This window comes from Carassius gibelio, chromosome A10 (genome assembly GCF_023724105.1).
Source record: "Carassius gibelio isolate Cgi1373 ecotype wild population from Czech Republic chromosome A10, carGib1.2-hapl.c, whole genome shotgun sequence".
Lineage (NCBI taxonomy): Eukaryota > Metazoa > Chordata > Actinopteri > Cypriniformes > Cyprinidae > Carassius > Carassius gibelio.
Window position 1 is genome coordinate 5036070 of NC_068380.1, and position 24296 is coordinate 5060365.

Sequence of the window (24296 nt, forward strand, 5' to 3'; positions counted from 1 at the left end):
AGTTCGTTACAAAAAAATATTCCAGCTGATTTTTGTTTACAAGGCTATCAACATCAGATATTCTCACATTGAAGAAATTTTCAAAGACTCATACCACCATCTCAAACTGGAAGCAGCTGAAGAACAAAGTGGTCACGAGATTTCTTAAATTAAAATTTAGTTACCCTCTGTCTCAGGTTTGATTTACATCCATTTCTGAAACGAAAAACCCAGAGTTTTCCTAAAGCCGCTTTCTGAAATGGAACTCAGGAAAACCTGCTTATCTTATGATTTATTATCAGCAAGATCTGAGATGAATTGATGTACAATACCCACATATTCCTTTGGCAACAGTTAAAAATGAACAAGCTGCCTTTGAGATGTTGCTTTAAATATAGTGACGAGTAAGATTTAAACTAACTGGCTTGACTTTCAAAATATTTGTGTTTTTCCTTTGATAGATGGAGGCAATTTGTGCTGTGTCTGCCGCGTCCATTTTGATGATAAGAAGAAGAATGCAAGAAAGAAGTGGCGCTCATGGTCTCAGTGCACAGTGTGCCAATCATGGTCACACACAGCATGTGGCTTTAAAAAGAACATGTGCGTTCACTGCAAATGTGAAGACACCATGCAAACACCCTGAATATGTATCTTGTTTCTTGTTTGGGTTATTTTTACTGTGTTGACGGCCCCCAACCCATCCATACAAACACACACACACACACACACACACACACACACACACACACACACACACACACACACACACACAATACATATGTAACAAACAAATCTCCATATTCATCGGGAAGAAGGAGGCGGGAACCGGCGCACAATCAAAACTCATTTTAATAATCAAAAGTAAATACAAAACGGCGCACCAGCCCCTCACGGACGACTGGTGCGCATAAATAAAAGCCAAACACATAAAATAATATCCCAGGCCTGGTCCTCTCTCGTCCTTCACGGTCGTCACTCCAGTTTTATATCCTTCCATCTCCTACGTGGGACTCAAGACCGGCGGTGGGGCGCAGGTGTAGCTCATCTTCAATCACTACACCTGGCCTCACTCCTCGTTCCCACGCCTCTCGGCCTCGCCCCACTCGCCACATACCCCCATCGCCCCTCGCAGGCCGGGGGGTACCCTCGAGACTGCGCTCTACTCCCCCCCCCCCCTTCCCTCCGGGGGGGACCGCTCACGGGGACCTGCAGGAACCTGGGGGTAGGACAGACGAGGCGAGAGAAAAGGAGATGGAAGGAGGAGCGACAAGGACGAGAGAGGGGAGAGAGGAAAAAAAAAAAAAATCCGGTTCCCAGACGCACTGCTGCTCGGCCCTCCACCAGCTGGGTGATCTCCTCCGCGGTGCCCGGCGGTGGCACTGGACGGCCCTCGGCGGACGGCGCGACACTCCTCCGCCGCCCGAAGGACGGCGACGGCTCCTCCGGTTTTGGGCAGCCGGCAGGAGTCCCCCGTTCCCTGCCCCTCCGGATTCCGTCACGGAGGCGGCAGGCTCCGGCCCCCTGGCGAACGGCGCCGACTCCTCCGCTCCCTCACGGACGGCAGCCGCCCCTCCATATCGTGGGCGGCCAGCAGCGAGCTCGCCCGTCCCCGGCAACTCGCTCCAGCCCACCGCCTCGAGCGTCCCTGGCGGCACATACCTCGCCAGCTCGAGGGCACCGCGGATTCACCACAGTGGCGAGGGATCTTCAGCAGCGCGTCCCTCCTTCTCCCGGGTTTCGGCACCACTGTAACAAACAAATCTCCATATTCATCGGGAAGAAGGAGGCGGGAACCGGCGCACAATCAAAACTCATTTTAATAATCAAAAGTAAATACAAAACGGCGCACCAGCCCCTCACGGACGACTGGTGCGCATAAATAAAAGCCAAACACATAAAATAATATCCCAGGCCTGGTCCTCTCTCGTCCTTCACGGTCGTCACTCCAGTTTTATATCCTTCCATCTCCTACGTGGGACTCAAGACCGGCGGTGGGGCGCAGGTGTAGCTCATCTTCAATCACTACACCTGGCCTCACTCCTCGTTCCCACGCCTCTCGGCCTCGCCCCACTCGCCACAACATACATATGCTGCAAATTTATTGTAATGACCACACTTCACACGTAAGAAGAAAATTGTGATCTTTTTGTTATTTTCATTCACCCCAATTTTTATTTATTGTTGTTTGTTGGCACCATCAATGTGGTCTCCTTTATACAGGACTTGTGTGGGGACCAATAAAGTTATATTGTACTGAATTGAGTCTACATGTTTTTATATATATATATATATATATATATATATATATATATATATATATACACACCTGTTTCATCATTGGTTCAGTAGGGCTGGGTTTTAGCAAGGACCTCACCATAATATTCACAACAGTGGGTCAGAGTATGATTTCATGTTAGGATTAGATGCTTCACATAACTTTACATTTTTCACAGTTTTGCTGTCACTAGGAGATGCTTGGCAAAAAATATATTGAAAAGATGGTTACTGGTACTTGTAGAAACTTTGGTATACAGCTGAACACTACAATTTATTTATTTTAAATTTAAATGCTTTCTATGGCATTGCTTACTTCCACTCTGAAGTATTTTCTTCACAATTACTGGTACACTTTTATTTTAATGATAAACATTTAAGAGAAAATGTGAAGGGTATAATTTTATCTGTGTTAAGGATATCAATAGTTTCTCCTTGGATTCAGATAAAGTTTATTGTCAGTTTATGTGAGGGAGGACTGGTGTTTTCCACTTTTGTTTGCAGTTGTCTGCCGTGGGTAGACTACATTTAATTCAAAGTGCTGTCGGTCACAATTATGTTTATTATATATAATGAATTATACATTTAAAATCTGATTAGTTTATCTGGTTTGCAAATTAGGCTTGTAAAATTATATATTTACTGGACATATAAAATATCTAGTATAGCCAAACTATTAATTACATTGCATCTAGATGAATGCAAAGAAATTAATTGACATGCTTTTTAAATGACACTTGAGTTTTGGTAACATGGACTGAGAAAACATTTAACCATCTTCTGCTTAGAAACCTTGTAAAAACTTTAACTTTTACCAGCAATCTTCAAATTATCTTATTTTATGTTCAGCATAAGAAAGCAACTCATACACGTTTGGAACGGCATGAGGGTGAGTAAATGATGACAGAATTTTCATAGATAGCATATATATATATATATAAGCCATGTACCAAACAGAAATGCAAAATGAGTCTCTGTGTGTGTGCGGACAAGGTATTTGTCATGTTGTGGGTTCATAAATTTGTTTACAAAGTCAGAAACAAACAAACAAGCAAATAGTTTCTTTTTATATAGGCTATGACTATTGAGCCTTCAAATAGCTCTCTGAAACCCGAGATGGCTTATGCATGTGAAATGAGAAAATTAAAACTTTGTTGTAGAGCTAAACCACATACATTGTTAGAAAGGCCTTGACCTGGAGAGTAACATATGTAAGTATGAAGATTCTACATGGCTCCTGTTTTGAAATACTGACCTTTGAAACATCACCTTGGTGCATATTTGAAGGCTTATAATTAAGCAATAAAAAGGGCTACACACATGGGACTAACTGTTATAGAGAGCTCTTGTCCTCATTTATGATGTGAATATAGTCAACAGCTTGGGATATTGTCAAATCTGGTTAAAAGTAATTTGAACCCATTTAAAATTTAGACATTTAAAATCTGATTACATAGATATGTTTACAATCCGCCCAAACTCCACACTGTACTCTCAACTCACTATTTGCAATATCCAATTCTAAGAAATACACGAATTTGTTAAAAACTACAATTCCCTATAGCTACTCAGTGCAGCTTGATACAAATCAAGCACTGAAGTTGTAGTTTATCTGGTTTGCGAATTAGGGTTGTAAAAAGATATATCTACTGAATATATCAAATATCTAGTACAACCAATCTATTAATTACGCTGCATCTAGATGATTTACGTTAAGAAAATCTAAATATATTTGTTTATTTAAGACTTTTTAGCCGAAATGTAGAACCCGCAAACCCCGCCCACAACACAATGCACTTCTGTAACCTTCTGCTACCAAAAATGCGTTTCTCTGAATCGAAGGAGAAATGTGCAAAAGTTATATTAACATATCGTATTGTTGAGTTATCTGTTTGTTGTTGTTTTTTCGTGGACAAATGTTGAATTCATCATTTTAAAAAAGTGTCTTGTGAATAAAATACTTTTGGGCGGAAATACATTATGCAAGCCACGTGGTTTCAGCGATAGCAGCGTAACCACTATGGCAACGAACAATGAACAAACTAAATGTAATATACATTCACTGAACGAAGAAAGTGAAAATAAAATGAAAGCAGCCAATGTGAAGAAGAGAAAAAATGTGTTCAATTACATAGACTTGGATCTGGAGAATATCAAGCCAATAACAGTTATGTAGGAACATACTGAATGTGGCACACTGTCACATACGGATTATGACTGTAAATTCATTGCATGTTATTTATTAAGTAAATTACTTTTCATTGACTTTAAATGTGCTGTGAATAAGTGCAAAGCACCATGGCTAAAAACATGTCTGTAACTCGTAGAGTCAATACTATGTTCCCTTTTATTTTATTTTTTTACAAACTCATAGTTGCTTCAGAGGATTCAAGATCCAATCATTTATTTTCATTTCAACTCAGTCGAAGGGGATTTTGATGGTGAGCTCACAAAAAACAAAACACCTCCCACACATTGACCACATTTGTACATTACAGTAAATAACATATTACATTATGGTAAACACATTAGATTAGATTAGATTAGATTAGATTCAACTTTATTGTCATTATGCAGAGTACAAGTACAGAGCTAATGAAATGCAGTTAGCATCTAACCAGAAGTGCAAGAATATAGTGTTTTATATACATAAAAGTGCAGAGTAAGTAAAGCTATGGTATACAGAATGTACAGTGGAGTTGCTATATACAATATTGATCAGAGTATATACAGAATATAAATATGAATGCAATGTAGGGATTGTATGTACATTATGAACAGAGCAATGAAGGATTATATATAGATTATGAACAGCAGGAACGTGAGAACAGTGGTAATAAATGCAGTTGGATGAGTGTGCAAAAATATTGTTGAACAATGTATTCTATGCAAAATAACAGTAGTGCAATATTTTTATAGAAATATTTTACTGTGCTTGTACAGTAACAATTATAGACAGTTTATTTTTTTTATGTTGTACTCATACAGACAGACTAGTGGTGATATGTATGCTTAAATACAGTGCCTAAGCTTTAAAATAGATCACACCTTATAATTATATTATATTATATATCTGTTGGATACCTTGAATGAGAGCAGCGTATTGCAGTCCTAAAGATTTAAGGAAAACATAGATTTATGAGAGGAATAGTGATCTTTTTTCACAAGTTTAATTAATATTTCATGGACACAGGCCATGAAATTCTGCAACAATGATTAACCTCGAGGCTTTGAGCTGTCAAGATGTGATAGCAGGTATTCCTCTACATCCTTTTCATCAACAAACACGTGGGTTCTGTGTAATGGATCAACCGCACTTGTACCAGAGCTTTGATTCCTCACAAGGCCAAAGTTGGCATCCAATGTAACAATCATATCTCCATCTGCCTGGAAAACAAACACTTACAGTAACACTGGTTTTGTACCCGCACCAGGTTTATACATTTATACTATTACTATTCTATTACAATACTACATACACAAATTAACTTTTAAGTTTGATATTAATTCAGATTTTATTTCTATGCCATTAATTTAATCAAACAAAAACCACGCTGGAATTATAACCAACCTTTGGACATGCTGGGCATATGGTTCCATCATTTAATTGTGGGCAAATATCAACCAAACTTCTTTGTCGGAAGTGGTGATGCCTAAAATGGGATATGGGGTGTTGCTAAAAACCCTCAACAGAAACCTGACACTCCAGTGACAGAGAAACAGAAAGCTCTAGCAGAGGGATGGAGAAGGCTGTCTGTCTGGGGCTTGTGGCTGTTGCTGGCCGGAGCCCAAACCTTAGCAGAGTACAGGTTTCTGGTTCACACGCACACATCTAGACTGTAACGGTGCAGAGCCGTCCTGCCAAATATAAAGAGGAAAATAACATAAAAACATAACCTAGTAGTACTATAGAGACTACCATATCAGTATAAATTAAATTAAATGTATGAATTTAGCAGACGCTTTTATCCAAAGCGACTTACGGTGGATTCAGGCTATACATTTTTACCTATCATGATAGTATATAAACTATAACTATCATGACTTTTTTTTTTTTATTGCATCACAAATTTGATTAATTCCTTAAAGGAAATCATTACTCCACATGTAATAGGATTGAATTCCTTAACCAGTCAATAAAATTAAATACATTAAGATTTTGTATCAGGTAAAATGACAAACCTGTGCTGACAATGATCTTCATGTCCTTTGTGTACACAGCATGGGTGCCATGGGCTTCAGGTAAATATAAGAATAATCCCAGGGAGGATGGCTCATAGTAAACACTCTGTAAGAAAGATGGATAGCTCTAATGTTTTTAAAACAACAAACTTGTGACACTAACAGTTGATACTGCATAGTGCCAAAACAATTTGAAGTATCTAATGAATCTGTTGACATTACTGTGAGTTTGCTGTCTGTATGCAAGTATAGCAATAGCAATGTAAGACTGTATGTTATTGTTCTTACATTCCACTTTTCAGGAAGATGCAGTAAATTTCTGTGAATCCTCTTCAGGCAAACCTCACAGAACACTGCAGTGGAGCTGCACTCAATGCACCTATAATCAGCATGTTCTCGGCAGACAGCACACTGGGTAGTGATTGGTGCTGAACATTCAAACGTCACCTTAAGCATCTCATCCTTGACTGCATCCCAGGCATGAAGCTCTCTCTTCTTTGCCTTACTGTATGCGCTCTCAGAACAGCTTGTGTCGCATCATCAGGTTCAGCAGGTTGAGATGTAATAGAAGCGTCTGAAGAGTGGGTCTGTTTGTAGCTGGGCTGGGGAAGACCTTGACTGAGGTAAGAAAACTTCGCAGGGCCAGCGATAGACCTCCTCACCAACTTAATTTTAACGTTCCTGAAACGTGTGGTCATCTTAAGAGCTTTTCCCATATCTGAAATCAAATATTTGACAATTATTACATAAAGCAAAGTGCAACCTGTCCCGTACTTCTTATCACAGCCTAAAAGACAGAAACACATGAGTGAAAATGGGATGCAGCCAGATGAGGGATATTTGGTGCGATAGTTAGATACAGCTAGCTAGATATATAGATTGCAAGATAGATAGATAGATAAATACACATAGAGCTAGATAGATTATATAAATAGATACACAGCTAGCTAGCTATATATATAAACTGCTAAAAAAATAAAATAAAGGGAACACTTGTGGGTTATATTGTGTTGTTAAGTATTCCCTTTATTTTTTTGAGTAGGTATATAGATAGAAAGACAGATCCAAAGCCTCCTGATATAGGATCAAATCCAGCCAAGCTTGGTTCAAACCCACAGAACTTTATTTTACACTCTAGTCAAGATCCCAAGGTTTCCAAACAGCCGTAAAATACGTCTTGTGTTTAATATTTCCCTCAAGTCAATATGGGTTACATTAGTCCAATGATCTGGCTTCAGTGAGGAGTTATCGAGCATACACAATATGCAATAAGCCGGTATGAGTGTAAAAAGTAATTTTGACAGTTTAACTCGAAACTTAATTCCCCCATTAGCTTCAGGCGTAAATACACACTCATATTAGCAACATTAATGCTCACATAATAAAGCATGCAACGTTAACGTAACGACAGGCTAATAACGTAATATTGTCTAGCGATAACGTTTGCAGATACATCGCAATACGGTTATCTCATGTCAACAATCATGACACGCAATACGAGTGTATGTATTGTTTTCCATTACAGTTTAAATGCTCATTTTTATAATTTTAATAGTCTTACCTGAAAATATTAAGCAGGAAATATCACAACGTTCCCGCTTTCGTCCAGTAGACTTCCGATTAGAGGTGAGCAGGAATGCTGGGATTGGATCTGGAGTCTTCTCTTGTATATTTGTGGGTGATCAACCATTTGGATGGATGATCACGGCCTTCTGAGCCTACTAGTAGGCGCAGGAGGCCCCTCCTGGCCCATTTCTATGGGCTGATAACCGCTGATAACGCCCCATTCAATCGAGTGATAACGTTCGAATCGGGTGGCGAACAGGCTCCGAAGTGCCGATCTGAATCAACCGAGTCGCGAACATGTTCCGAAGTGCCGATCTGAATCAACAGAGTCGCGAACATGCTCCGAAGTGCCGATCTGAATCAACCGAGTCGCGATCAGGCTCCGAAGTGCCGATCTAAATCAACCGAGTCGCGAACAGGCTCCGAAGTGCCGATCTGAATCAACCGAGTCGCGATCAGGCTCCGAAGTGCCGATCTAAATCAACCGAGTCGCGAACAGGCTCCGGAGTGCCGATCTGAATCAACCGAGTCGCGAACAGGCTCCGAAGTGCCGATCTGAATCAACCGAGTCGCGAACAGGCTCCGAAGTGCCGATCTGAATCAACCGAGTCGCGAACAGGCTCCGAAGTGCCGATCTGAATAAACAGAGTCGCGAACAGGCTCCGATGTATCTGAAAACTTCGACCCAGGAATGTAAAAAATGAATGCATTTTAATATAGTAAGAATAATTAAGATTGATCTTCCTCTATATTATATTAACATCCTTTTAACGAGCAATGCACCATAAGATCACCTTTACACTGTAAAAAAAACACTATACTTCAGTCTATATTAATAACCTCTATGTAAAAAAACATAGAATACCGTTCTTACCAAAATTCATTCAACACGTTATTAAATCATTATTCGTTTTTTAAACACTTACAGGAACTTTCAGAGCTGATTTCAAAGTTACTGCGTTTAAAAAACAACTCTATGAAAGACTCAGATCACGTATCTAAAAATAAATCGCTATAGTAAAAGAGAAATAATAAAAGGAGTGAAGTTTTCTACTGTTCTGCTGTGTTTGGTCCTCACGCGCGTCTGACGTTTCGCGGCGCGTCTCCGCCCCTCACACGCGTGTTTACAGCACTAAATTAATCATATGTGCTAATTATTATACATTTACTTCATTGTCAGCTTCAGGTACTTCATTTATTATTGTTCAATGAACTGTTTGAAAGAAAAAAAGGTTGTAATTCAGTGTCTCTGCAGGTGATTATAGATCAACAGCGCCACCTGCTATTGACACGCGGCTATTGATAGTGATGCTACAGTCAAAAATCATTAATAATTCAAACTTATCAAAATAAAATGTATAAAATAATGGTTTCTGTTTTAATTTTCCTTTAAAATATCATTTATTTCTGTGATTTAAAAAACCCCATAATAAATCATTCTGATCCCAAACTCTGACCAGTGTGTGTGTGTGTGTGTGTGTGTGTGTGTGTGTGTGTGTGTGTGAGTGGCACTTACACACTAATACCAACAATAATAAACATGTTAAATACTCATCTGAGGAGGAATATAATTTATATAGGAGGATATATAATTTTATATGCAATATTATCTTTTCTTTTCATCATCATCTTTAAGAGTTCATGATATTTTCTGTTCAACTTTATTCTCAGTTGATAAATCTGAATCAGAGTCGCGAACATGCTCCGAATTCCCGATCTGAATCAAAACAATCAACAATACATCCTAAAAGAGTTGAATTTTTTGTTTAGAAAGAAAGAATCAATTTTTCTGACCCCAAACTTTTGAACTCTAGTGTTTATTGTTAGAAAATACTTCTATTTTAAATAAATGCTCTTCTTTTTAACTTTTCATTCATCAAAAAAATCCTGAAAGTATCACAGTTTCAGCAGCACAACTCTGATAATGAATCATAAAAAAAAACACTATATCTCAGCCTATATTAATAACCTCTATGTAAAAAAACATAGAATACCGTTCTTACCAAATTCATTCATCACGTTATTTAATTATAATTCCCAGCCAGCACATGACCAACCTTCTTCGTTGAAATAAGGTTAGTTGTGGTTTTAACGTTGAAACTACGTTGATTCAACGTTTAAAGATGAACGGTTTAAAAACTTCCAGCACATGACCAACTTTCAACATTGAAATATGGTTTAAATAAGGTCAGTTGTTTTAATTAAACAACGTTAAAAATGTTTAATGCTAAATGGTTGAAAAAGGTAAACAAGCTTTTAAATTATTTATATTAAATTAAGACTATTATTATTTTAAAAGCATTTTTAAATCGTTTAGTCATGATACCTATTCTAAAATCTAAAGCTGCTGGTCGTTATATCTGACTGCTCAGTCGGTCCCAAATTATTTAATATTTGCCTGTAAATATTTTTTATTTTGAGCGAATTTGAGTCTTGACATGTCAATGGAGAACAGAAACTGAACACAAGAAGCGTCACGTGTTCTGCGAGGTCCTACAAACATACTGGCAAAATTAGGTAAGAAAATCGCAATCTTTATTATCTTTTGAAAATAGTAAAGTATAACCAGAGTTTACAAATGGGTATCTTAAAGGACATGTAACCTGCAGATAAATAAATAGCCGTGTGTGTATTTTTGCATTGCTTTATCACAGATGATCAAGTTAGATGCTCACCTAATGTGTTGCTGGTAAGTTATATGTTAATATCTGTCTTTTAGAGAATTTTCCACATTTTCCTCATATGAATCCATGCATTAGTTGTGTTATGTTTTTTTTTATTCTTATAATAGTTTCAAAGTGTTTTCTGAAACAAATAAAGTGCAAATGTCGGTACAATCTTAATGAATTAATGGAAATGAATAGGATTGTTTAAAGCCATGGTTCTCAAAGTGTCAGGCCCCCTCTAGTTGTAACGCAGATGAATCAATAAATTAAACGAATTAATGTTAATACATTTTAATTTAATCTTTGAGTAAGGTTTTTTTTTGTTAAGTATGTTACAGTTAATGTACAGTACAGTTTTGTAACTTTTGTTACATAATTACATTTAAAATTACATTTTAATTTAAACTTAATTTTCATTTACCTGTACGTAAGCACAGTGTGTTAATGTTCAAACTGTATTTACCATGGTAAAGTGTCTGACAACAATTAATATTCTTATTAGAATAAAACTGCTTTATTTTTGATCTGTAGAGCTGTAGCTGAATAGTTTGGTCTAATACGCTGCTGAAATGTAATGTTGGTCATTATGGTGGAACTTAATCTTTAATAAATATTTTCTGAAGTGGTACTTCGTACAAAAAGTTTGAGAACCAATGGTTTAAAGAAATGGTATAATATGAAATCCTGCTTTTTAAGAACTTTCCAGTAAACTATTCTTCTTTCCCATTGTAGAGTCATCAAGGATCCAGTTTATTCTTGAAATATTGGTAAGAAATTGTTCATTGTTCATCATATCAAAGTTATTGTGAAACATTGTGAACATACCTAAACTCACTGGTTAAATCTTACGTGTCCTCCAGAAGTTTGCGCTCTGCAAGTGAACGACTCCTTGTGGTGCCGTCCCAAAGAAGTTCACAATCATTCTCACGGTCCTTCTCCTGGACTGTGGCCAGCTGCTGGAATGACCTCCCAATCTCAATTCGTACATTTTCAAGAAACATCTAAAGACTCATCTTTTTCATCAGAACTTAACCAACTAATACGAGCACTTTTACTTCTTTTCTTGTATTTCATATTTAAAAAAAAAAAGAGTCCTCTTTGGTAGAAATCTCATCTGCATGCCCCACTGTAAAGAAGACACAGTCCGGGGGGGTGGGGTGGGGGGGTGTTCCAGTTAGAAATCATCTGGTTGAAGGTTCCCTTCTCGAACTGTGCAACACATTTTCATTGCACAAATGTACACATCTCTTGTAATGAGACACATTACTAAAGCGTGTTTTTGACAGAAACTGTAGTTTTCCACCAAAATAAAAGATCCACTGGTTTCAGTCCTAAAGGTACAAGGGTTTGTCTTGCAAGTGCTGCAAAAAATATGCATTTATATGCAAAAACATTTTATAAAAACCCCCCTTAAATATTATTGTATTTGGATTGTTCTACTACATGTTTTTAACAATACATCCATGCATACTCTGCATAAGAAAGTTTGGGAGTTTTATACAGTTTGTTTCCAAAATAAAACTGCTGTTTTACAATTTTGAGCATGTGGTAGTTTTTTTAAGTTGATTGTAAAGCCTTTGCTGCCAGTCCTTTGATTTTTAGCCTTGCATGTAGCATACAGTGTTGATTTAAATGGCAACTAGGATCTAGATGAACTACAATTGTGTCTTCATGCACGGTGCAAGGTACGACGGTGAAACAATGTCGTGTTATCAACGTTGATTAACTTTTCAAAATCAACACCTCATTCAGCTTTCATCCCAGGTGTGCAGAACGACCCTAATTCACCTGTAATGAAGGTAAGACGGTGAAACAGCGTCGCGATTTCAACAGTGAATCCTCGTCAGGGTTTCAACGTTGATCCAATTTGCAAAATCGAAAGGTGATTCAAAGTCGCGATTTCAACGTTGATCTAATTTGCAAAATCGAAAGGTAATTCAACGTTGATTCAACCACGTTACCTGACGTTGTTTCACCGTTGAAATGCCGGCTGGGGAGGTACAGTGGAAATTTACCAAGTATAGCTTTATAAATAAAGATATACCAGTGCTGTTGTCTACTAATTTTAAGAGATGTCCAACCAACTAAATCAGAAAGAATGCAGTGATGGGTAAGGGACTATGTATTTGTTATGAATCGTAGTGATGCATGGTAAACTGAATCTACATGACGCATAGGGCTGGGGCAACGTCGAAGCAAAATATGCGCATCGATTCGTCGACCTGTGTTTATTTCTCTAAAAAACGTTTGCAAAACGTTCACCTTATGTGCTCTGAATATACGCGATGGCCGGATCAACATTCTGTCCAACGTTATATAACCAATCCAGGGGTTTTTCTGCATTGATCTTTTTTTTGGCGGCTGTCAAAGCCCCGGCTGCGCGCGCACTCACAGTCTTCAAACAACACAAGCGCTTCTTGCTCTCTCTCTCCCTTGTGCATTTTAATCAAAATCATTACACACGATAGAAAAAGAGCGAAACACCAACGTTTCACGTGTGCTCGAGCACTCACAGTCTTCAAACTACACAACGCTGTCTTGCTCTCTCTCTCTCTCCCTTGTGCATATTAACCAAAATCATTAGACACGATAGAAAAAGTGTGGAATGCCAAAGTTTCACGTGGAGCATTCGGAGATTTTTTTTTTCTCCATGACAGGCTGCTGGCTCCCACTGTTATTTTTGTTTTATTTTGTATTTTTTTTGGAAAAGCACTCTCTGGATTAGCTTAAAGTCCTCAAGTTTACATTGGTTACTGTATTCTTTCAATTGCTCTAAACAAGTATTTTGGGTGACCTTTTTTATTGAATGCTAAACATCAAGTTGTTGTTATTTTCATCTGAAAGAAGAACTTTTTTTCAGTACGCTAGGCCCTATGTGTTCAGTAAGCTTGTTTCAGTAAGCTATGCGTTTTCAAGGCTTCAAGGTTTTATTGAATGCTATCTCTATACAAGTGCAAAGTAATGCATTCTTAGTCAGTCTTTTATTTTGTAATTTTAAGAGCAATAAACATATTGCAATATTAAGGAATTCATGTTTTTTTTCCATTCAGATATGTAAATCAACGTATAAATTGTTAGTAGCCAATTAATGGGGACATAATCGAAATCGGTCTGAGAAAAATTTATCGTTAGATTAATTGATGCATCGGAAAAATAATCGCTAGATTAATCGTTTAAAAAATAATTGTTTATCCCAGCCCCAATTCATCTCAATCAATTACAGGCAGAAAAGTGGCTTCCACAAGTTTCTTCCTAGCACTAAAAGTAAAGCTAGATTTGTTTCTGAAATAGAAGCCGAGCTTGACTAAGTTTCTTATCTAACTAATTATGTAAAGGGAGAACATAGGTTGCTTTCCAACTTTTAGGAATTGAGTTAGAAAGAAGACTCAAATTAAAAATACGAGTTCACATATCACACCTAAACACGCTTGGAAAACATAATTAGAACTAGCTACTAAATTAGTTAAAAATGCCTATCCATATACAGCTATGATGACTCAAATGATTCACGAACCCGCTACGAACTCCCGAACTGATTCAAATGATTCGTGAACCTGCTACGAACTCCCGGACTGATTCAAATGATTCGTGAACCTGCTACGAACTCCCGAACTGATTCAAATGATTCGTGAACCCGCTACGAATTCCCGGTTCATTTGATTCATTTCAAGGTAGCAGCCAAATCACAACAGATGCATACATAACACCAAATTACATTTTCACGATAAAAGAAGAACAAAATATTAAAAAATATATAACACAATGAGACTCTTAAGAAAAACAAGAACATGTCTCATCACAACACTCTTTACAGTAGTTTTAAATTCATTTATGGAAATAAAGGTTTCTAACTTTAGCTCTTTTTGTAGATTATTCCACCCCCAAGGTGCTAAATAAGAAAAGGCAGTTTTTCCTGATTCGGTTGTAAGGTGTTCTGGATCCAGAATGGAGCTTGTGTAAATCCTAGTTACCGTGGCAAAACATAGAAACAAATAGAGACATCATTAGCATAGCTGCTGTTCCAACAAAGTAAAATAAATTAGTTTAACCCAAGCTTAAGAATAAAAATGCGCATTTGATCAGATGCAACTACACTCACTATTTAAGATACATTATTCAAATGCTTGACGAAAGAGATGCGTTTTTAATCTAGATTTAAACAGAGAGAATGTGTCTGAACCCTGAACATTATCAGGAAGCCTATTCCAGAGTTTGGGAGCCAAATGTGAAAAAGCTCTACCTCCTTTAGTTGACTTTGCTATCCTAGGAACGACCAAAAGTCCAGCGTTTTGTGACCTTAGGGAGTGTGAAGGGTTGTGGCGTGGTAGAAGGCTAGTTAGGTACCTCACTATTCGGGGAACAGACACAGTCTTAATAGTTTTTACAGCGCAAGCTCTTTTATCATTTAAGCGGGTGGAACAAATGTAATCTTAATAGTTATTTGAGAATTGACTTACTAGTCACATGGAGCGAAGTGTCCTGGAGATGTTGTCAGAAAGCAGCTCCGCTCCGACTCTGCTGGGGTGTAATCCATCAGCGCGAAACAGTCTAGGATGCTCCCAGAAAAGATTCCAGTTATTAACAAATAGCAGTTTCTGTTTTTCACAATCCGTTCCCGGCGTCGGAGTGAAGGACATCTGGGAAGATCGCGTCCTGGGTGCACCGGGCCTGTGCAGAGAAACACACGGAGTAGACGTGGTGGGACTGTTAGCAGCACGCTGTATACTTACCCCGGACTTGTGAGCGTCAGCCCGGGATGATTCCAGCGCGGCTCTCCGCTCTCTCAGCTGGACCTGCCTCTCCTCCAGGTCACGAATCTGCTCCTCCACGGCCTCGAGCTCGAGCTGCATTCGGCTACAGTTTACAAATCCATGGGAACGGATTGCGAAAGTGTGCGCGCAGATTATGAATTTGTGGGTAAAGATTCAAAAGCCGAGGGTATGGTTTACAAAATCTGAGCGCACGGATTGGAAATTCGAAGGATAGGACATTCGAACCAGAAAGACACAGCTTACATTTGACTAAAATGTTTGTCTTTATGCTCAACTAAAGTGAAATAATGAGCATACTTCCACTTTGAGAAACTCGTGTTGCTCTCGCCTTGACTCGCCATGACTGCCGCACATACTTGAATAAACGAAAACACGTCCACAGTGCGTCTTCGTGTTTACAGTGGTCAGCATCCACCAATCCTACAATGCGTCGCTGCTGCAAACAGGTTAGGCTGCACTTCAGTCAAAATTTATAAATTTTCTAAAAAGTAACGGACAATGCACCATACACACAGAACAATGGGTTAAAAATAACCCAACTTGGGTTGTTCTATTACCCAACTCACTGGATCACTATTGCACCAGACCAACAGTAATTTGACCCAGCAAGACGAGTTGATCATTTTTAACCCAACAGATGAGTTAAATATTCTACCCAAAACGTTGGGTCAAATTAATTACAATTCTGGGTTGTTTCAACTACATATTAAGCTGAGTAAAATTAACCCATAAACCAGATTAAGTCTAACATTAAAGTACAATAAGAAAATAAACTGCAATAGACGACCCATATAAAACTGTGAAACTACAAACCTAGAACCGAATACAATTTTATATTTATATATGAATGTCAAGAGCTAGGAACTGTATGCATTTATATAGCCTCCACTACACACAAATAATATACATTTAAATTATGCTCATTTTAAATGTATTGTGTAGGATAGGTATAAAAATATAGGCTTTTAATAATCTTTCAGTGCGCAAAACCATGATAATATGAAACGCTTCAAAACACTCGATCTGCAGGCTGCAGCCGGGTGCTTCTCCAAAATAGGCAGAAATGATATGCATTGTGAACGTCAGACTTATAATCATTTTCGTTTCGTCTCGTCAACGAAAACTCGAAAACGTCTCGTCATGTTTTAGTCACATTAGAGCCATTTTTAGCTAGTCATCGTCGTGTTATCGTCATAAAAAAAGGTGCGTCAATTAAATCATTTTGTTATCGTCATCGTTGACGAAAACAACATTGCACGGAATGAGTGAGCGGATTGGGATATTCATAAATGCGCTCTCCGCTCATGAGCTCGGATCGGAACAAACCAGAGCCTCAATGTCTGCTGACCTTGCAGAAAAATACAAATAGACATAGCCAGACTAGACTATTTTAGTACAAATCATGAGCTTACTGACGATTTTTTATAATTCTTGACAAAAATATAATATATTAAGTTTATTGTTTTTTACCTAGTTAGTTTTGCCTGTTCCTATGGCCCAATTTATACTGAATGCATTTATGACTGTAAAGCATGTCTCTGTGTGTCAAAATCGTGATTAAAATCAAAATCGCAAAATTTATCAAAAAAATCGTGATACATTTTTTTTTTTCCATATCGCACAGCCATAATCTTTATGTACTATAATTCAAACTACTAATTTAAAGTACTGCTGAAAAATTATATTTCATAAGAATCCATGTCTGAAAAGGGCTTGAGTAGCAATACAGACTTGATATGCGGTGGATGGCAAAACAAATTTCTTACCTCTAATGTTAAATCTTTAGACAAGTCACAAGGTCTGTCAAAGTGTTAATGACAAAGTTGTCCATTGATCTGAAACAAACACAAAAACAGCTTACGCAAAAATACAATTGCTATTGTATTAACTATTCATACGTCACCATGCAAAAGCAATGCAGACTACAGCAGCAGAAATGTAAAACGATGTGAAGATACCATTTTATTTAACATCACAAAATAGAGAGAAAACATCCCTCTCTCTCTATATATAATTCATAACAAATTGCATGCTAAACATCAACTGAAACAAGCTTACTGAACACATAGGGCCTAGCGTACTGAAAAAAAGTTCTTCTTTCAGATGAAAATAACAACAACTTGATGTTTAGCATTCAATTACATGTACATTGTCTATGTTCTTACAGCACAGTAATATTTGTGGCTGCTCACAGCATAGCCTTCAGTGCACATAAATATATTATATATTTCTTGATGTTAAAGACCACGCGCAGAAGCCCAAGTAACGTTAGACAGAGAAGACAGTTCTGCTAAATAAGTGCATCCGATCTTTATACGTATATATAACTTAATAAACCAAACACAAATTTGAAGTAAACTCATAATGAACACTATAACTTTGTAACTGGATTCAATTTGAATAGAATTAAACGTGTTTCACAATCACCTCGTGTTACAGCTTTCAAAAATGGCGGACAGTCTGCATATCAACATATTCACAATCAAGATCGCTAATACCCGAAATATCAGCGGTATGAACATTTACATTTAAGCTACAGATCTCGTGTGCATATTATCAAATTGTTGTAACAATAACACCTGCAAAATAAAAGAAAAATTTTATGCGGAAAAATCCGTAAACCTTCTCATCAAATGCTTTGCAGATGTAAGGGCGCAGGCGCGCACACAGCTCCTCCTTTCAGTTTTCAAAATAAGAGTCCTGGTTTCTCACCACTGCAGACTAAAGGTCCAAAAGTCATTTAAATCATTTAAAAATCCAATCGACAGGTTAAAAAAAAAGCCTCACGTCCAAATATTCATTTATGACAAATTAACTGTTTGACAAACACTTCCTGCTCCGATGTCCAGATCTTAATTTTTAAAAATCACAAACAGGCTCCGAAGTCCCGATCTGAATCAACCGAGTCGCGAGCATGCTCCGAAGTGCCGATCTGAATCAACCGAGTCGCGAACATGCTCCGAAGTGCCGATCTGAATAAACAGAGTCACGAACAGGCTCCGAAGTATCTTAAAACTTCGACCAAGGAATGTAAAAAATAAATGCATTTTAATATAGTAAGAATAATTAAGATTGATCTTCCTCTATATTATATTAACATCCTTTTAAGGAGCAATGCACCATAATATCACCTTTATGTAAAAAAAACACTATATTTCAGTCTATATTAATAACCTCTATGTAAAAAAACATAGAATACCGTTCTTACCAAATTCATTCAACACGTTATTAAATCATAATTCTTTTTTAAACAGTTACAGGAACTTTCAGAGCTGATTTCAAAGTTACTGCGTTTATAAAACAACTCTATGAAAAACTCAGATCACGTATCCAAAAATAAATCGCTATAGTAAAAGAGAAATAATAAAAGGAGTGAAGTTTTCTACTGTTCTGCTGTGTTTGGTCCTCACGCGCGTCTGACGCTCCGCGGCGCGTCTCCGCCCCTCACACGCGTGTTTACAGCACTAAATTAATCATCTGTGCTAATTATTATACATTTACTTCATTGTCAGCTTCAGGTACTTCATTTATTATTGTTCAATGAACTGTTTGAAACAAAAAAAGGTTGTAATTCGGTGTCTCTGCAGGTGATTATAGATCAACAGCGCCACCTGCTATTGACACGCGGCTATTGATAGTGATGCTACAGTCAAAAATCAGTAATAATTCAAACTTATCAAAATAAAATATATAAAATAATGGTTTCTGTTTTAATTTTCCCTTAAAATATCATTTATTTCTGTGATTAAAAAAACCCCCATAACAAATCATTCTGATCTCAAACTCTGACCAGTGTGTGTGTGTGTGTGTGTGTGTGTGTGCGTGTGTGTGTGTGAGTGGCATTTACACACTAATCCCCACAATAATAAACATGTTAAATACTCATCTGAGGAGGAACATAATTTATATAGGAGGATATAATTTTATATGCAATATTATATTTTCTTTTCATCATCATCTTTAAGAGTTCATGATATTTTCTGTTCAACTTTATTCTCAGTTGATAAATCTGAATCAGAGTCGCGAACATGCACCGAATTCCCGATCTGAATCAAAACAATCAACAATACATCCTAAAAGAGTTGAATTTTTTTTAGAAAGAAAGAATACATTTTTCTGACCCCAAACTTTTGAACTCTAGTGTTTATTGTTAGAAAATACTTCTATTTTAAATAAATGCTCTTCTTTTTAACTTTTCATTCATCAAAAAAATCCTGAAAGAAGTATCACAGTTTCAGCAGCACAACTCTGATAATAAATCATAATATTAGAATGATTTCTGAAGATCATGTGACACTGAAGACTGGAGTAATGATGCTGAAAATCACAGCAATAAAATAGATTTTAATGTAAACCATAAAAAATCATTCTGATACCAAACTCTGACCGGCGTGTGTGTGTGTGTGTGTGTGTGTGTGTGTGTGTGTGTCTGGGTAGCACTTACACACTAATCCCCACAATAATAAAGATGTTAAATACTCATCTGAAGAGGAAACAATGTTGCATCATAATAAAAGGATGTGTGACGTACACTTTTCTGTAAACTGAGCCAAACATTTTTTCACTGATTTAGGGTAGAGTAAGAATATTTACTGTATTGCGCAAGTTAGTTCATATTTAGATATAATTATATATGCAATATTACCTTTTCTTTTCATCATCATCTTTAAGAGTTCATGATAATTTATGTTCAACTTTATTTCTCAGTTGATTAATCCATCCACAATTCATAAAATACAACACATGCAACTGAGGTACAAGAAGTATTGACTTCCAAAAGTCATTGAAAACAATTAAAAATCACATCGACAGGTGCTCCGATGTCGAGATCTTAATTTAAAAAATCACAAACATGCTCCGAAGTGCCGATCTAAATCAACCGAGTCGCATACAGGCTCCGAAGTGCCGATCTGAATCAACCAAGTCGCGAACAGGCTCCGAAGTATCTGAAAACTTCGACCAAGGAATGTAAAAAATGAATGCATTTTAATATAGTAAGAATAATTAAGATTGATCTTCCTCTATATTATATTAATATCCTTTTAACGAGCAATGCACCATAAGATCACCTTTACACTGTAAAAAAACACTATATTTCAGTCTATATTAATAACCTCTGTGTAAAAAAACATAGAATACAGTTCTTACCAAATTCATTCAACACGTTATTAAATCATAATTAGTTTTTAAACACTTACAGGAACTTTCAGAGCTGATTTCAAAGTTACTGCGTTTATAAAACAACTCTATGAAAGACTCAGATCACGTATCTAAAAATAAATCGCTATAGTAAAAGAGAAATAATAAGAGGAGTGAAGTTTTCTACTGTTCTGCTGTTTTGGTGTAACCCATCATTAGGACTTAACACCAAAAAAAAAATAGAAAAGGGAGGAAAAAATATATCTACCGGGTCTGAGCTCACCAAATACAAATAAATCACAACTTATATTAATATTTGGAGTCCCGGGTTCGGGGTCTCACACATTGCATTAACGCAACATTTTTTTTTTAAATAAACTTAAATGTGTCTGCACTTGTTTAAATAGTTGCCTACAGACAGTACTAACTGGATAAAATAAAATGTTTATATATATATATATATATATATATATATATATATATACACCAGTAAATAAAATAAAATATGGAAGAGAACCAATTAATAAATAATAATAAAATGAATGAATGAAACAATAAGTTCACTGAACAGTAACTGTATTCAATATAATCTTTTCTTCCACTTTCAGTTCAATTCAATTCACACATCACCTGAGAATACTTTTGCCCCTTTTCAAATCACCATTTGAGAACAAAATACATCATTCATCAATGACAATAAAAAAAATAATAATAGAAATAAAATAAAATAGAAGGAATAAAACAAATAATCAATCAGTTCGTGTGAATGTAATTGACTCAGTTCTGTTTGTGTGAATGAAATTGACTCAGTTCCGTTTATGTGAATGAAATTGACTCAGTTCAGTTTGTGTGAATGAATGCTTCCTACGATTCTTTGCAAGAACAAAGGATGAAAAAATCTTTCTTTTTTTTTTCTCGTGAAGGTAGAGTCCCCGATGACGCAATTCTTAGACAGTGAAATCCAGCGCGGTTCTCCCGCACTGCGCGAATCAGGTCACAGAGCATTGAAACAATCCACACTGATGCAATAAAACAGTTCAGACATCAATTTAGGAAACTATTGACAACGATGGTTTAGATTAAGAATAATCTTTGAATCGAACTGATTCAAATGATGCGCTATCCCGCTCCAAACTCCCGAATTCGATGCAAATGATTTGCGATCCCGCTCCTAACACCAGAGCTGACTCAAATGATTCGCGAATCCGCTATGAACTCCCGAACTGACTCAAATGATTCGCGATCCCCAAACTGACTCAAATGATTCGCGATCCCGCTATGAACTCCCGCACTAATTCAAATGATTCGCGATCCCGCTATGAACTCCCGAACTGACTCAAATGATTCGCGATCCCCAAACTGACTCAAATGATTCGCGAACCCGCTCAGAACTCCCGAATTGACTCAAATAATTCGCGAATCCGCTACGAACTCCCGAACTGACTCAAATGATTCGCGATCCCCAAACTGACTCAAATGATTTGCGAACCCGCTCTGAACTCCCGAACTTACTGTAATATTGACTAGTAATGCTTGGAGATTGTAGATATACTGTAGGAATTTTGTTATTTACTACTTTTTTCAGATTATATTAAACCTGGAAAATATTGGAGAAGGTCAATTAAGTTTTCCGGAGAACATTACTGTGATAAATGCTGAGCTAAGCAAAAGACAACTTGACTACAACATATCAAAAATCTAATGAGATGGGCTCTTTTTAAAAGAATTGATTTAATGACAAAATCAACATGAGAGGTCACGGACATGTTCCCATTTCTTTGGGTTCCACGACTTGTGAGTATTTGTTTTTAGTGTTGTTTCCTTTGAGTTTAGTATTTCCACTACATTTTCAAAATTTTTTGTATGAATAAAAAAATTCAAAATTGTTTAATGAATTTTTCTTTCTTTTTTCTTTCTTTTTTGGTAGCTGCATGAAGTGGAGATGCGTCTTCATCTTAATCTAGAGACTGCTCTTCAAGTTCGGAACAGTTTAAATTAAATTAAATTAAATTTATGCATTTAGCAGACGTGACTTACAGTGCATTCAGGCTATCAATTTTTTACCTATCATGTGTTCCCAGGGAATCAAACCCCCAATCTTGTGCTTGATACCACAATGCTCTACCAATTGAGCTACAGGAACACTACTGTTTACTTTAGCAAATTGACACAAACACAAAAAGTGTTCTTGTTTTCCTTAACACAACCATTAGTTGCTTGGTTTGTTGAATGGTTACTCTAATAAATCTATACCATGGTTTGTCTGAATATTTGGTTCTGATTGGCTAAAAGGTGTGCATTAAAATAATTTGATTCCAATCAGTTTAATTACAATTAAAGTTTAATGTGCTGCTGCAATGACATACACGCAAACAAAACACTTGCACACGGAGATCGAAGTTCGGATTCACTGCCGTTGATAAATCAAAAAAAGTGTCCATTGTAAGCATACTTCAGAATCTCAGCAGAACTACTTTGATTTGGGATGCTGCTCTGCTCACATACTAATTAATGATTCATGTTTGAAAGTGAAGTGTAAAATAAATGATATAAATATTTTATTTGAGTAAGTAATTACAGTAATATTTATATATGTCTTTATATATTAATAATTGAATTAAAAAAAATAAGCAAAGTAATAATGTTATTTGTTCAAATTTACAGGGTTTCCAAAAACACTGTGAACGTAAACCGAGACAACCATCACAGCTAAAATATAATGTGTACCAATAACCTGTTTTGTTTTGTTGTTTTTGTGTAAACAGATATTGCAGATCTGGAGAAAAATGATTCACGAAGAGAGCTTTGAATCGAGCACTTCAAAACAGTAGTGGATCATATTTCAATGCATTCAATTCCTGTGTGTGTATATATATATGTATTCACACACACACACATATTAACCAAATCTTTTTTTATTTATTAACCAAATAAATTTAATCAAATATCACTGGATATCATTCATTATTTATTGCTTTAAATTTGATTTTTTAAATTAAATTTTTTTTTTTTAATTATATTAAATAAAAAAGGAGAAAATATAACTAAAATAATTGATAATTTATCATGTTATTTTATTTTATTTTTTACAATCATTTACAATGCATTGTATCAATATGCTATATAATTTATTTAAATTTAATTTATTTTTAGAATTATAATGGAAAGTTCTAATAGGATAGAAGGCTTTAGGCTTCACCTCCTGCAGTTAATATGTATAACTTTAGCCCGCTGTGTGTGTGTGTGTGTGTGTGTGTGTGTGTGTGTGTACTGTATATCAGTTTTGTAGTGTATGGCTCCCGATATGCCTCAGTATCTCCACTGCTAAAGGTCTTTACACTGAAACACTTAGTGCTTCAGATAAGACGTACAGTTTAAACAGATACCAGTGCAGTTTAATTGACACATGAGAGAAGGTTTGCTGAAGTGAGCATCTGCAGGTTTATTCACATTACAGACAAACAAACTCTGGAAGGCTCGTCAATCAAGAATAAATACATTTCATGTCAGACTGAACACTGCAAGGAAATAAATCACAGGAAAATGGAAAATAAACAGTCATTTTGTGCCAGGATGTTATCTTTTGAGACATTTTCTTGAACCCTAAACTGGTTCTTTGTTGGTTTTAAGAGGGTTGCCAGATCCCAGGAGAAAAATAATCTCAGTTGACTGCTTAATAAATAATTAACATTTTGGTACTTTTCATTATTTTCCTCAG

General features: G+C 36.6%; 2 long non-coding RNA genes across 3 annotated transcripts; both read right to left on the minus strand.

Annotated features, from left to right (window-relative positions):
* Nucleotides 1-5455: 5455 nt before the first annotated feature.
* LOC128020905 (uncharacterized) lies at nucleotides 5456-8253 on the minus strand. The gene is made up of 5 exons (XR_008185433.1): nucleotides 7997-8253; nucleotides 6724-7153; nucleotides 6436-6541; nucleotides 5825-6111; nucleotides 5456-5640 (listed from the first exon to the last, which is right to left on the minus strand). It is a non-coding gene; the product is annotated as an uncharacterized LOC128020905 (long non-coding RNA).
* A 6074-nt stretch (nucleotides 8254-14327) lies between these two features.
* LOC128020906 (uncharacterized) lies at nucleotides 14328-17387 on the minus strand. Of its 2 annotated transcripts, XR_008185435.1 has the most exons (4): nucleotides 17206-17387; nucleotides 15125-15335; nucleotides 14908-15015; nucleotides 14328-14630 (listed from the first exon to the last, which is right to left on the minus strand). It is a non-coding gene; the product is annotated as an uncharacterized LOC128020906 (long non-coding RNA). The 2 variants fall into 2 exon arrangements; XR_008185434.1 differs by lacking the exon at nucleotides 17206-17387 and having other exon boundaries at nucleotides 15125-16250.
* Nucleotides 17388-24296: the final 6909 nt, after the last annotated feature.